A 14404-nucleotide genomic window follows, 5' to 3' on the forward strand; every position below is an offset into this window, starting at 1 on the left:
ATTGTCTGGACAACACGGTCCATGGCGGTGCCAAGATGGTGGAGCATTGCTGCGTGCTCCCGGGCGTGGTCCTCCACCCCAATACCCGGGGTACCTGCTCCTGCTGACTCCATAGTTTGCGTCCGTAATTCTGTAATGAGGTGCGTACTGGCGGCAGAGAAGTCAGGCGCCGGAGAGCAAAAACTGTGTTACAACGGCACAGTTTAATAATAAATATCACAGTAAACAGAACAATCAATACAATGGGTACAAAACCAGTCACACACCAGAACAAGCACTTACAATAAACAATTCCAGACAAGGACATGGAGGGAAGAGAGGGTTAAATACACAACATGTAATGAATGGTATTGAAACCAGGTGTGTGGGAAGACAAGACAAAACAAATGGAAAATGAAAAGTGGATTGATGATGGCTGGAAGACCGGCAACGCCGAACACCACCAGAACAAGGAGAGGAGCCAACTTCTGCGGAAGTCGTGACGGCCACCTTCAGTTCTTTATTGTTAATTAAGTGAGAAGCAGTGAGATACAAGTAAGATACATAAAGCAATAAGTATGATACTCATATAAATGTAGAAGTACTGTATAAAGGATAGGTAGCATAAATGTAACCACATGTAACATGGATTTGCATTAGTACATGCATCAATAGTCCCAATGGAAAGTTACACAACACTTTTGTATGTTTTGAGTAATTACATATAATCAGTGGTGGAAAAAGTTGTCATACTTCAGTAAAAGTAAAGATACCTTAATAGAAAGTGACTCAAGTAAAAGTGAAAGTCACCCAGTAAAATACTACTTGAGTAGAAGTATAAAAGTATTTGGTTTTAAATATACTTATATCAAGTATCAAAGTAAATGGAATTTCTAAAATGTACTTAAGTATCAAAAATAAAAGTAAAAGTGTAAACCATTTCAAATTCCTTATATTAAGCAAGACAGATGGCACAATTGTCTTGTGTTTTCTTTTTCTTTTGGATAGCCAGGGGCACACTCCAACACTCAGATCATTTACAAACCACGCATTTGTGTTTAGTGAGTCCGACAGATCAGAGGAAGTAGGGATGACTAGGGATGTTCTCTTGATAAGTGTGTGAATTGGACCCTTGTCCTGTCAAAATGTAACGGGTACTTTTTGGGTGTCAGGGAAAATATATGGAGTAAAAAGTACATTAGTTTCTTTAGGAATGTAGTGGAGTAAAAGTAAAAGTTGCCAAAAATATAAATAGTAAAGTAAAGTACAGATACCACAAAAAAACTACTTAAGTAGTACTTTAAAGTATTTTTACTTAAGTACTTTACACCACTCCATATAACCAATCACAATCCCAAAGGAAGCTGAAGTCACGTCGGAAAATGTTTCTCCGGGTTGTGATGTCATAACATTACATGGAGAACCCGGCGAGCCAGCGTATTCCCTATAATGTAAACTCCAACAGAAATAACTTCAAATGTAGAACCAAATCGTTGGCACTCTACTGGTTTCGATTCAATTTTCAGGCAACTTACAAGCAATTACTTTATGAATGTATTGTTACAAATCAACTTGCAAGGTTGCTCGAACAATGAAAAAAAATGTCCTCGAGCCCAGTTATCCCGCTCGCAACGCCTCTTCCTCTGGTAGCACAGACTAGACCCTCCACACGACGTTGAGAAAAAGGGCATTGTGGGTAGATTAGAAGATATCCGGAAATAAGTTAAGAAATATGTAATAACCCAAAACATAACTGTATTTGTAGTTATAGGTCAACAGATCGTGACTAACAACGAAGTGCCTAAGTCTTTGACTACACAGTGTTGTTATTGTGGTGGGTAAAAACGTTATGCTTCCTACCCTTTAATATGCTTCATGCTTTTTCTCAACCAGACTCGGCATGTGGCTCACCTATAGATAATTCCCCTGGTCTTTACGTCCATGTTCCTGCTGCTTCCACTCCTTTACCCTGAAATTACACCACCGCCTTACAGTTTATTAACTTTTATGTTAAAATATCCAGAGCATAAAGCCAGCATTAAATATTTACATATGCACTAACCACCATGAGAAATTAAGAAACCTAAAGTTTTGTTAACCTGTAGTAATGTATGTAATGTCTACTCAAGGCCAACCCAACACACAAAAAAATATGAATAAAAATGTCTTACTTTTGCACATTAAACCATTCTAGTGGTGGCTGCATACTAATATATGGTAAGGCGGGCTCCTAAGTAGATGCATTGATTAACTTCCTTTTAATATAACATTAGGTTTCCTTTCAACTGGCTTTAATCATCCAATTATGGTTTAATTCAAGGTGGGGAAAGGAGAAGAAACGTCAAGATTTTGCCTCGAGAAATAAACCGTTGCGACAAAGTATTAGAGTACCCCAACACAGTGAATTATCGTGACGTACAAGAGGACTTCTGCGTACACTACCATTCCATGAGCGTATAAGCAGGGCTCACTTGATTGTCAATGAGACTCGATGTGACTTCCTTGGTTAAATAAAGGATAAATAAATGATAACGTCTGTCCCTATTAAGTTCCATTGACCACGTCCATGTTAGGTGTGTTTGATCTACAGCCCTTAGTCCTCTAATGGTGCGAAGTGACTTCACATAAACGGTCTCTCTCCTCTGCCCCTGGCAATCCATCCCCTTTGCAGATAGATCCCTGGATCAGCTCAGTACTGAAAGGCCGAGGCAGTACACCAGTCTCTCTCCTCTGCCCCTGGCAATCCATCCCCTTTGCAGATAGATCCCTGGATCAGCTCAGTACTGAAAGGCCGAGGCAGTACACCAGTCTCTCTCCTCTGCCCCTGGCAATCCATCCCCTTTGCAGATAGATCCCTGGATCAGCTCAGTACTGAAAGGCCGAGGCAGTACACCAGTCTCTCTCCTCTGCCCCTGGCAATCCATCCCCTTTGCAGATAGATCCCTGGATCAGCTCAGTACTGAAAGGCCGAGGCAGTACAACAGTCTCTCTCCTCTGCCCCTGGCAATCCATCCCCTTTGCAGATAGATCCCTGGATGAGCTCAGTACTGAAAGTCACACCTTCAGTCTCTCACACATCCACGAAATCACAATCCACAGAATCTCAAGGCTGCGTTCTGAGATGTGTTTTTTTTAAATCAATGAGTTATTGTCATGTGATGGAGCTTGAACTCTACGCATCTGTGGCTCTTGTAGTTGTGAACGCCCCTCTTATCTATGTAACAGGTACACACTGAAGCACTTATTGTCCCTTGGTCCATTGACTAGGCTGACTATCATTGATTCCTAGAGGGCTGTTCCATGTCTTTGATTAGTCCAGTTGAGCATGCAGTGCTGGTTGTGTTTAACGCTGGGTAACTGGTCCTGGAGGCTGGCTCCTGCCTGTCACCCAGTCAAGCCCTGGTAAAACGGAGTGGAAATGCTGCCCATTTGACCACAGCGTGTGCCGGGCTCCCATCATTAGCACCACATACGGCCCCGGGTCCTCTGTAACCTCCGTGAGCGGTGTGGAGCGCGGGACGCTGGGTATTAATGTTAATATCACCATGCTGTAATGTTCCTGTAATCAGCCTGCTCTCACTGGAGCCGGAGCTTGGGGTAGAAACACAAATCTCTCTCTCATTTTCTCTCTCTCTCTCTTTTTCTTCCTCATTTTCTTGTTCTCTCACTCTCTCTCTCTCTCTCTCTACCTTGTTCTCTCGCTCCCTCGTTCCTTTGTTCTTGCTCTCTCCCTCGTTCACGCTCCCTCTCTTTTTGCATCTTTCTCTTTCTCTCTCCATGTCGCCCTGAACCTGCCGAAGGACAATCTGCCACAGGCGTCCCGATGAGAGAGACGCTAATAAGGACAGGTAGAGAAGGAAGAGAACAGGAAGAGGCCGAGGAGAAATGAACGACAGAGGAAAGAGAGATCAGAGTACCACAGAGCCCGTTAGTTTCCTGACAGACCAGGAAATTCAGAGAAAGAGACTGGCGAGAAAGAGACTGGCGAGAAAGAGACTGACGAGAAAGAGACTGGCGAGAAAGAGACGGGAGTGAGAGGAGAGATAGTTAGGAAAGAGAGACGTGAGACTGAGAGCTGGCTGAGTTGTAGGTGTTAATCTTTGATGCCTCCTGCGGGGTGTCGGTGGTGTGGTGTGGTCCATGAGAAGTAAGTTACAGACTTAAGGCCAGTGAACAGGTAGGCAGACAGAGAGAGGAATATCCAGGGTTATCCATGATTTAAGGGACGTGGGGCCGTCAGGACTCTGACAGGGTCTGACGCCAGCCAGGGCCTTTCAGCTCATTTCATCATAGATCCATGAAGCTGTAATGATGCCTGAGCAAACTTCTCTGAGCTGGGCCTCCCGGGGGGGCGATGGAGGTGAATCTGAAGGGGGTATCAACGGCCATGCCCCAACCCCCAGGCCACAAGAGTACGGTGTGGGTGTAGGGGGGCTGCTCCAGGGTAGGTCTGGAGAACCCTCTATGTCCCCGGGCTGTGTGAAAAGGTCACAGAGCTATACGTGCAATCCCACACAGTTGGGCGATCTAGATGTCGGGTGAGATTATTTTCTATTGCAAGCTCTGTCAAATGTATTTTCATTGGGCCGATAAAGTACAGTCTGATAACTATAGAATGCCACTGCTTGTTCGCAGATCTGTAACCATGGTTTTGTGAAGCAATTCCATACCGGGACTTTATCCCAGTGCCACATCTCAGCTGTATCTCCAGATCTGTCTGGGGAAATATTCCCCAACCAGACACCCACCACGTGGCAGACAGGCAGCATCGGTGCTTCTATAATGAGACTACTGCCCGTGGGGGTATGGGGGGGGGGGGGGGGGTGAAAGGGGAGGGTTCGGGGCGTCAGACGACCTGTCTGTTCACCCCGACCATGCCCTTTGTACAGCGTTAATGATGGTCCTAATATGTTCTTATAATGCTGCGCACACGGTGATTCATGGCTTTCATTAGCCCTTGTGCCAGGGTGTCTCTCTCCTCTCCTCTCCTCTCTCTCCTCCTCTCCTTCGTTTGCTCCCTCCTTTTATTTTAATGATGGCCTGGAGACGATGGAGGTGGCACGCTTGACCCTTAATCATAGGAGAGTGGAGCGGGCACACACACACACACACACACACACACACACACACACACACACACACTGGTGGTGGCGGCGCAAGGGGGGCAGGTGATGCTGAGCCACTGGAGAGGTGTTGGGAACTTTCGGGAGAGAGAGGTGGAGCGAGGGAGAGAGGGGAAGAGAGGAAGAAAGAGGGAACCAGGAGGGGGTGAAAGGGGAAAGAGGAAAGGAGGAGGGGGTGTGAAGGAAGCAGGAGGGGGAGAGAAGAGAAGGAGAGAGAGGGAAGCAGGAGGGGGAAATAGGGGGAGGAGGAGGGGAGCGAGGAGGAGAGGGGGAAGGAGAAGGGGGAGAGAGGAGGAGGGGGAGAGAGGAGGAGGGGGAGAGAGGAGGAGGGGGAGAGAGAGGAGGGGAGAGAGGGGGAAAGAGGGAAGCAGGAGGGGGAGAAAGGGGGAAAGAGGAAAGGAAGAGAGGGAGAGAGGGAAGCAGGAGGGGGAGAGAAGAGAAGGAGAGAGAGGGAAGCAGGAGGGGGAAATAGGGGGAGGAGGAGGGGGAGCGAGGAGGAGAGGGGGAAGGAGGAGGGGGAGAGAGGAGGAGGGGGAGAGAGAGAAGGAGGGGAGAGAGGGGGAAAGAGGGAAGCAGGAGGGGGAGAAAGGGGGAAAGAGGAAAGGAAGAGAGGGAGAGAGGGAAGCAGGAGGGGGAGAGAAGAGAAGGAGAGAGAGGGAAGCAGGAGGGGGAAATAGGGGGAGGAGGAGGGGAGCGAGGAGGAGAGGGGGAAGGAGGAGGGGGAGAGAGGAGGAGGGGGAGAGAGGAGGAGGGGGAGAGAGAGAAGGAGGGGAGAGAGGGGGAAAGAGGGAAGCAGGAGGGGGAGAAAGGGGGAAAGAGGAAAGAAAGAGAGGGAGAGAGGGAGGGAAGCAGTAGAGGGAGAGAAGAGAAGGAGAGAGAGGGAAGCAGGATTGGGAGATAGGGGAAGGGGGGGGGTGATGGCGAGAGGGGGAAGGAGGAGGGAAAGGAGAAGGGGAGGAAGGTTGCCCAGCTGGTATCTCTTCATAATCCTCCACTCCCTGGAGTTTGTTAAGCAAGAGAGCCCCATTCCCTAGAGGGACTGCATATAGAGGCTAATTCAATAGAGGCTATGCCTCTCACGTGCACAGGCACACACACGCAGGCATTCACAGGCACGCGCACACACACACATGCACGCATAAACACACACACATAGATATGCACAAACACACACACACTCGCTCTCACCCCTCTCATTAGTACCCATTCATCTCAGCAATATGTTCATGTAAGGCAGCTTGGGATGGTGTTAGCGTTCTCTGGTGTGTGTGTGCGTGTGTGTGTGTGTGTGCGTGTGCGTGTGTGTGTACCACCACACTGAGAGCCGTCTGTAGTTAGATCATGGTGGCTAGATAAATAAATGACAGGCCCTGCTTGTTTCCAGGTTGCCTCGCAGGTAGAGAGGTGGTGGTGGAGGGAGCAGCACCGTGCAGCACGGCTGTAGTCATGTCTTGTGTTGTGTTGTGTTATTGCGGCGAACGCCGTGGATAATTTGAATAATTCACTGTGCGATGTGATCACATGAAGTGCCTCCCGTGTCCCCGTTTAAAAATGCAACCAGTGCTGTTAGGTACCCCCTGGCCCTGCACAACGGCCACACACACACATATGCACACATGTAGCCATGCACACACAGAGACACACACACAGACACACACAAGTAGCCATGCACACACAGAGACACACACACACACACAGATGCACACACATAGCCATGCACACACAGACACACACACACACACACACACACACACACACACTCAGACACATGCACACACATACACATACCCCTCTAGTACAGGTGAGCCCCGGTCATAAACGGCAGATGTTTACCCGACCGGGGGCCCTGCACCTCTGCCATCAGTCAAAGGCCTTTTCCGTCTCTCTCTCTCTCTCTCTCTTTCTCTCTCTCTCTCTTGCTCTCTCTTTCGTCTCTCTCTTTCTCCATATATCTATCTTTCTTTCTTTCTCTCTCTCTCTCTTTCTTCTCTCACCTCTCTCTCTCTCCTCTTTTTTTGGTCTCCATTCAACCCTCCAACTCGGCATTATTTTTTTTCTTGGTTCCCTGCCGTACGAGAGACAGATTACAGACTAATCCCCTGCAATTTGGGTCGGAGCCTTTGCCACCTTTTGTCCGTGCAATCAGACCGTCACTCTGCTGGGCTCCCATTAGCTGGAGATCAGGAGGTTAAACCGACCCCATGATTGAGGAGTAGTGGGCAACTGGATGCTGGGCGGGAGGCAGCCATGTTTGGAAAAATGATGAGACGGCCCTTGAATAAACAGAGAGTCTGTGGAGAGTCGGGGTGGCTTCTCTGTGTGGGAGTGTTTAAGGGTGAGGGTTCCTGGAAAGAGGCGAGGGAGGAAGGAGAAGGAAGGGGCGGAAGAGAGAGAAAGTCCATGCGGTTTAGACTGGAGACTGTTGCTCTCTTCAGAAGCTGCTAGCCAATCCTCTACCCCTCAGATCTCAGGTCAAGTCCATGGAGATTCATAGATACCAGAGGACTTGTCGAAAAGCCACAAACACATGGAAATGATTATTCATGTGAAATGAAAGTCCAACTCTTATCTACTGTCTATGGATACAGTTAGTTAGAGAAGGTAGAGAAATGTATCACTCCACAATGAGACAACGATACAACATACAGATTGAGTGGAACAGTCAAATTGGAGTAAAAACAGTCAAAACAATCATGGTCAAACATAGTCCATGACATCATCTATATTACATGACGTCATCTATAGTACATGACATCATCTATAGTCCATGACGTCATCTATAGTGCATGATGTCATCTATAGTCCATGACATCATCTATATTACATGACGTCATCTATAGTACATGACATCATCTATAGTACATGACGTCATCTATAGTACATGATGCCATCTATAGTCCATGACATCATCTATAGTACATGACATCATCTATAGTACATGACGTCATCTATAGTACATGACGTCATCTATAGTACATGACGTCATCTATAGTACATGACGTCATTTATAGTACATGACATCATCTATAGTACATGACATCATCTATAGTACATGACATCATCTATACACATGGATGCATAAGTACAGGGAATAAAAGGATCCTTAGAAATAAAGGTCTCCGTTGAAGGATAAGATGGTAGGCTTTGGCCCAGGCATTTACATTATACTTATACTGGTCAAAATGTCACATCGTTTTATATTTTCCTCAATACTGTTAACATTTTCATTTTGTCTGGACAGCTGACAAAAAAAGCGAACCCTTAATTGCGTTGTATAACTCACAGTAAAACAAGGCATGCGCTTCAGTTTCAATGGCACCATCATTGCAAAAAGAACATACACCTTTGTGTATCCACCAGTCTCAATAGCGAGGGGGGGCACTCCACATCAACATTTAGCGAAAGAGCTTTGATATTGCTTCAATATTGCTTGGATATGTCCACCTTGTTGTTAATGCTTTAGTTATGTTTAAGTATCACTATCGAGCAGTTACCACCTCCAAGTGGTCAAATACCATCCCAAAGCAGTCTCCCTGTGTCATGTTTCAACAACACTGTTTATAAAGCAAATACTTTTCTATACATGACCCTCTCCTCCATTCCAGACCTGTCAACCTCCCTTACACTCACAGCACAGGAGGCTGCTGAGGGGAGGACGGCTCATAATAATGGCCCGAACCGAGTGAATGGAATGGCACCAAACACCTGGAAACAATGTGTTTGATACCATTCCACTGATTCCGCTCCAGTCATTACCACGAGCCCGTCCTTCCCCTTTAAGATGTCACCAACCTCCTGTGACTCACAGGGCCACAGAGGGATGTGAAGGGTCTCATCTCGCCTCCTCTTATACCCGTTGATCATCTAAACCTGATGGCATGTCACATGAAGAGGCCAGGCTATCGTCCATCTGACCCCATTATTCATCCATATCTCCCAATGACTTGCAACTCTCAGTGGGGGAGAGTGCAATAATCTAACCCCAGGCTTCAGGCTCCAGGGAGGCCTTCCCAGTGGATTATGGGTTGTCAGGCCCAGTAATGGAAGGAGTCGTCCTATGAATGAGGATTACCCAAAATCCCAAGTACCTCTCCCTCATAGAGAATGATAGAGGCCTCTAGTGACCAAAAGGCTGTTTTAGCATGGGCAGCGCCATTAAGGGCTTCCACCATTTTAATGTATTCAAATGAGTGGAACTTTGGAGTCATGTCCAATGGGTCATCAGAAGGGATCAGACAATTGTGAAGAAGAAAATGAACTACTTCAAATTGGAGATTGCCTCAATGGCGCTGCCCGTGCCCTCACAAACGCAACTATATGGGAACTACAAACAGGAAACCAAACCCACTAAAGCCCATCTCTAGGAGTGTACATGTTTTCCCTTTTTCACAAACAGGAAAGACCACCAGACTTATTTGTTTTCATGAAAACAGTCTACATAACAGTAACTTCTTCACCGCAACAATCAAACATAACCACCATCTATCTCCCCTCTAACTTCATCCAGGAAGAGCTTTGATATAGCGTCAGTCAGTTAGTTAGTTAGTTACCTCAGCCCTGACTTCAAAGCACTGCAGTCCTAATGAACAACCACTGAACACAAAGACAAGCGTATGGTAATGTTAGCTCTCTCTCTCCAGATGCTAGCTAGTGCTGAAAGATACAGTCTCAAGTAGAGCTAGCCCCCTAGCCACACACACACGGTTTCCAATAAGCATTTAGATAAACCTTTGCACATCTGCTTGCCTATAGGGCCCATCATTATGTTTTTGCAGAGCCTCACACACACACTGTAAATCAATAACGAATGCTAGCACCATGCACTAAGGAAGGTTTGCCAAAGCTTTTTTAATTCAGTTCCATTTGTATTTAAAAGTAACACGAATGGAAATGAATGAGCTCTATCCCATTTCTTATTTAGTATCTACATTTGAACAGAAAGTGGGGCTGGCTGCTGTATGTTGCGTCAAGTGTGTGGTTACATTTCTCTGAGTTCGCTAACTGAACGTTATCTAGTGTTGTCTCATGTCTGAGGAGTTAATGGCTGATGTGTGTGTTCACGCGCGTGTATATCGTGCGTCTGGAAGCTGTTCAGGTGCTTTCAAAGACCGACGACAATGCTTGGAATCATTTTTGTATGTTCCACGTTTCATAATCATGTATCTTGTTATGTGTTTTAATTAGTGTAGAATTTAAAACATTCAACATGAATGCAAACATTCTGCAATAAATCAAATGTGTGCATTTGTTTTATACTGCCATAATACTGCATATGGCAGGTTGGTATCTTTGACATATTGTGCCATCACCCTGCTCCCCCTATGCTGCACCATGTGCTCCCACCATGCTGCACTATGTGCTCCCCCCATGCTGCACCATGTGCTCCCACCATGCTGCACTATGTGCTCCCCCCATGCTGCACCATGTGCTCCCACCATGCTGCACTATGTGCTCCCCCTATGCTGCACCATGTGCTCCCACCATTCTGCACTATGTGCTCCCCCCATGCTGCACCATGTGCTCCCACCATGCTGCACTATGTGCTCCCCCCATGCTGCACCATGTGCTCCCCCCATGCTGTGCCATGTCCTCCCACCATGCTGCACCATGTTCTCCCCCCATGCTGCACCATGTCATCCCACAATGATGCACCATATTCTCCCCCCATGCTGCACCATGTTCTCCCCCCATGCTACACCATGTCATCCCACAATGATGCACCATATTCTCCCCCCATGCTGCACCATGTTCTCCCACCATGCTGAACCATGTCCTCCCCCCATGCTGCACCATGTTCTCCCCCCATGCTGCACCATGTTCTCCCCCATGCTGCACCATGTGCTCCCCCCCATTCTGCACCATGTTCTCCCCCATGCTGCACCATGTTCTCCCCCCATTCTGCACCATGTCCTCCCACCATGCTCCCCCCATGCTGCACCATGTCCTCCCACCATGCTGCACCATGTGCTCCCCCCATGCTGCACCATGTTCTCCCCCCATGCTGAACCATGTCCTCCCACCATGCTTCCCCCATGCTGCACCATGTCCTCCCACCATGCTGCACCATGTTCTCCCCCCATGCTGCACCATGTCCTCCCCCCATGCTGAACCATGTCCTCCCACCATGCTTCCCCCATGCTGCACCATGTCCTCCCACCATGCTGCACCATGTGCTCCCCCATGCTGCACCATGTTCTCCCCCCATGCTGAACCATGTCCTCCCACCATGCTTCCCCCATGCTGCACCATGTCCTCCCACCATGCTGCACCATGTTCTCCCCCCATGCTGCACCATGTCCTCCCATCATGCTGCACCATGTTCTCCCCCCATGCTGCTCCATGTCCTCCCCCCATTCTGCACCATGTGCTCCCACCATGCTGCACCATGTTCTCCCCCCATGCTGCACCATGTCCTCCCATCATGCTGAACCATGTTCTCCCCCCATGCTGCACCATGTTCTCCCCCCATGCTGCACCATGTCCTCCCCCCATTCTGCACCATGTGCTCCCACCATGCTGCACCATGTCCTTCCCCATTCTGCACCATGTGCTCCCACCATGCTGCACCATGTTCTCCCCCCATGCTGCACCATGTGCTCCCACCATGCTGCACCATGTCCTCCCCCCATTCTGCACCATGTGCTCCCACCATGCTGCACCATGTTCTCCCCCCATGCTGCACCATGTTCTCCCACCATGCTGCACCATGTCCTTCCCCATTCTGCACCATGTGCTCCCACCATGCTGCACCATGTTCTCCCCCCATGCTGCACCATGTGCTCCCACCATGCTGCACCATGTCCTCCCCCCATTCTGCACCATGTGCTCCCACCATGTTGCACCATGCCCTCCCCCCATGCTGCACCATGCCAGTTTAGGTCATGCTGACTGTTCCCAGCTCTATCACAGCTGGGAATGCCTCCAAGGCAACATGCAGCTATTCTTCAGTTAAGTGTTTCTCTCTCTTTATCCACACCTCTCCCTCTCTACCTCCCCCTCTCGCTCTCTCTCGCTACCTCTCTCTGATCCACTGTATATTTGAATCCCTCTGCAGCAGGTACACACCAGAAAATACACACTCTTTAATCCACGTTTACCTGGTTTCTGTTTTTTCTTTCTATCAGACACACAGAACCATACAGTCTTGGCAAAATTACAACAAAGCTGACGGCATGTGTTTTGTTTTTTAACCCAAACTATTTAACATTAGAGTGAACCGTGGATCTTTCCTCCAGATATGACTATCTTTCTGATGTCATTCAGATCAACAGCTTGACGGCAGCCTGTACCAGCTCTGACATGTTTTTACGTTATTTTCTAGACCCTCTTCTCATTCTAATACGCTCTTTGATATAATGCTCTTATGGGGGATTCTCTCCCAGACCAGGTAAAACATAAAATAGTTCCCTTTTATACATACAGTTCTGATTTACATTGGGGGTGTTATGCGTTTGTTTGATGGCTTTCAGTTTTTAGTGGTTTCCTCATTACTTCTGGGAAAGGAAGGTGTGCTTGACTTGTTTTTGGTTTTGTTTGATATGATATTATAAAATACTCCCAGTGGGTTGGTTGATTGTATATCGCCATTTCATTTTCATAGGCGCCACCATCACCGCCAACTCCCAACAGAAGTCTCAACAGAGAAGACGAACATAGCCTCAAAACGACTAACGTACGAGCAAATGGCCTCTCGCACGACTCCCTCGGAAACCAGAGTGATCGGGAAACTAAATAGAACAACGGCTCCATTCCGTAAGGTACCCCCAATGCGACATCACAAACCGTGACAGGAGGAGCTACGTTTGTTTGTACACAATGTTCGACAAGTCTACTAAGTTGTAACAACAACGTTGCACTATCTGATCCCTTTTTTAATCGTCCCACGCTAACGTTATTAAAAGCTAACCTACCTACTGCTAGTTTTTCTGGCAAAGTAATTACTAAGCCCGGTCTCCCGTGCCCATTTGGGTGGGATGTGGGAATACTGGTGCAGATCATTTGTGAGAAATCCCCCCCGTGCTCCCCTGCCAGCTAAGTGTGCCACGCTTACAGCTACAGTAGCAGCTGCCGTAGGAAGGGACCCAGCCTGCAGCAACACTAAAATGTGCATCAGAGAAAAACAGTTGTTTACTTTGTTTGAGCTGCAGTATCTCACCCCGGGGAGGCGGTGCGCTTGAAGTTTCGCATCTTTCGATTTCCCGACTCGCGACAAAGACACGGATGAATAACAATGTCGTTCTACCCCTCCCAGCTTCTTTCTCCCTCTTCCTCATTCCCTAAATCTTTTTCTTCTCCTCCTCTCCTGCATCTGTGTGTCTGGTGTCTCCAACTGTCACCTCAATTAAAGAGAGATGAGCTGCTGCTTCTGTTGGTTGACTTTTTAAAAAGGAGTGAAAAAACATAATGTGGTTTGTGTGTCACCATCAATTTACTGCATGCTGAAACTTTAACGGACCCAATGAATAATTCGAGAGGAGAGGAGAGAGGGACGGTGTATGGGGGTAAAAGGAGAGTGATGGAGAGAGTGGAGGTAGAGGAGGGGAGGAGGGCAAGGAATGTGGGGAGAGAGAGAGTGAAGGAGGGCGGGGGGAGAAAGGCATGATGGAGAGAGAGAGAGAGACTGGAGGAGTGCATTGTGTAACTCAGTTAAAGTGAAGCGACAGGCAGTGCTCCTAAGTGACCTGGGTTGGCTCTGTGAGGAGAAGTGTCGCCTTTTGTTTATCCTCTAGTGTAGGCCACTAGAGACAAGCTAATGTGGAAGAACTGAGAGGTACAAACTCCGTGCCAGGCCTCTGCACACTACCTTAACGAAGAGCATTAACTTTCCTTCCCCTAAACTGTCCTGTCAACCTTTGGTAACATGTCTACTTCACTCTGATACATAATCACTGTATTGTTCACTAAAACAAAACTGTTTCTAGGTTGAAACATCTTGGTGTTCCAGATGCTTTGTAACTTACGCTTATAACCACCTGATAAACCAAGACAAACCTCTAATGCAGGGGTGTCAAATATCCAGGCCGCAAGGGGCTCCAATGTGGCCTCCAGGTGGCCTGAGTAAAAAGAAAATAGATGTGTTATTGTTTGGGGGGGGGGGGGGGTGAACTCGATATACTTTAAAATGACTCAAATCGAATCAAAACTGTGTGGAAGTAATGGCCATACATGTATGTGTCCAGATCACTAATAATGACTGAAATGAAAGCTAGACAGTCAGGTAACAAAGGAAATTCCCCAAACTATGGATAGAGGACCATTCTTTGCTGATCTTTATGGTGAGGAAATACAGCCAGCTTTCACTC

The 14404-nt window shown here is 47.6% G+C and overlaps 1 long non-coding RNA gene across 1 annotated transcript; it reads right to left on the reverse strand.

Annotated features, from left to right (window-relative positions):
• Positions 1–273: 273 nt before the first annotated feature.
• LOC135506537 (uncharacterized) lies at positions 274–13338 on the reverse strand. Its single transcript, XR_010450537.1, has 3 exons — positions 13258–13338; positions 1891–1948; positions 274–497 (listed from the first exon to the last, which is right to left on the reverse strand). It is a non-coding gene; the product is annotated as an uncharacterized LOC135506537 (long non-coding RNA).
• Between the last annotated feature and the right edge of the window lie 1066 nt (positions 13339–14404).

Source organism: Oncorhynchus masou, chromosome 20 (genome assembly GCF_036934945.1).
Source record: "Oncorhynchus masou masou isolate Uvic2021 chromosome 20, UVic_Omas_1.1, whole genome shotgun sequence".
Lineage (NCBI taxonomy): Eukaryota > Metazoa > Chordata > Actinopteri > Salmoniformes > Salmonidae > Oncorhynchus > Oncorhynchus masou.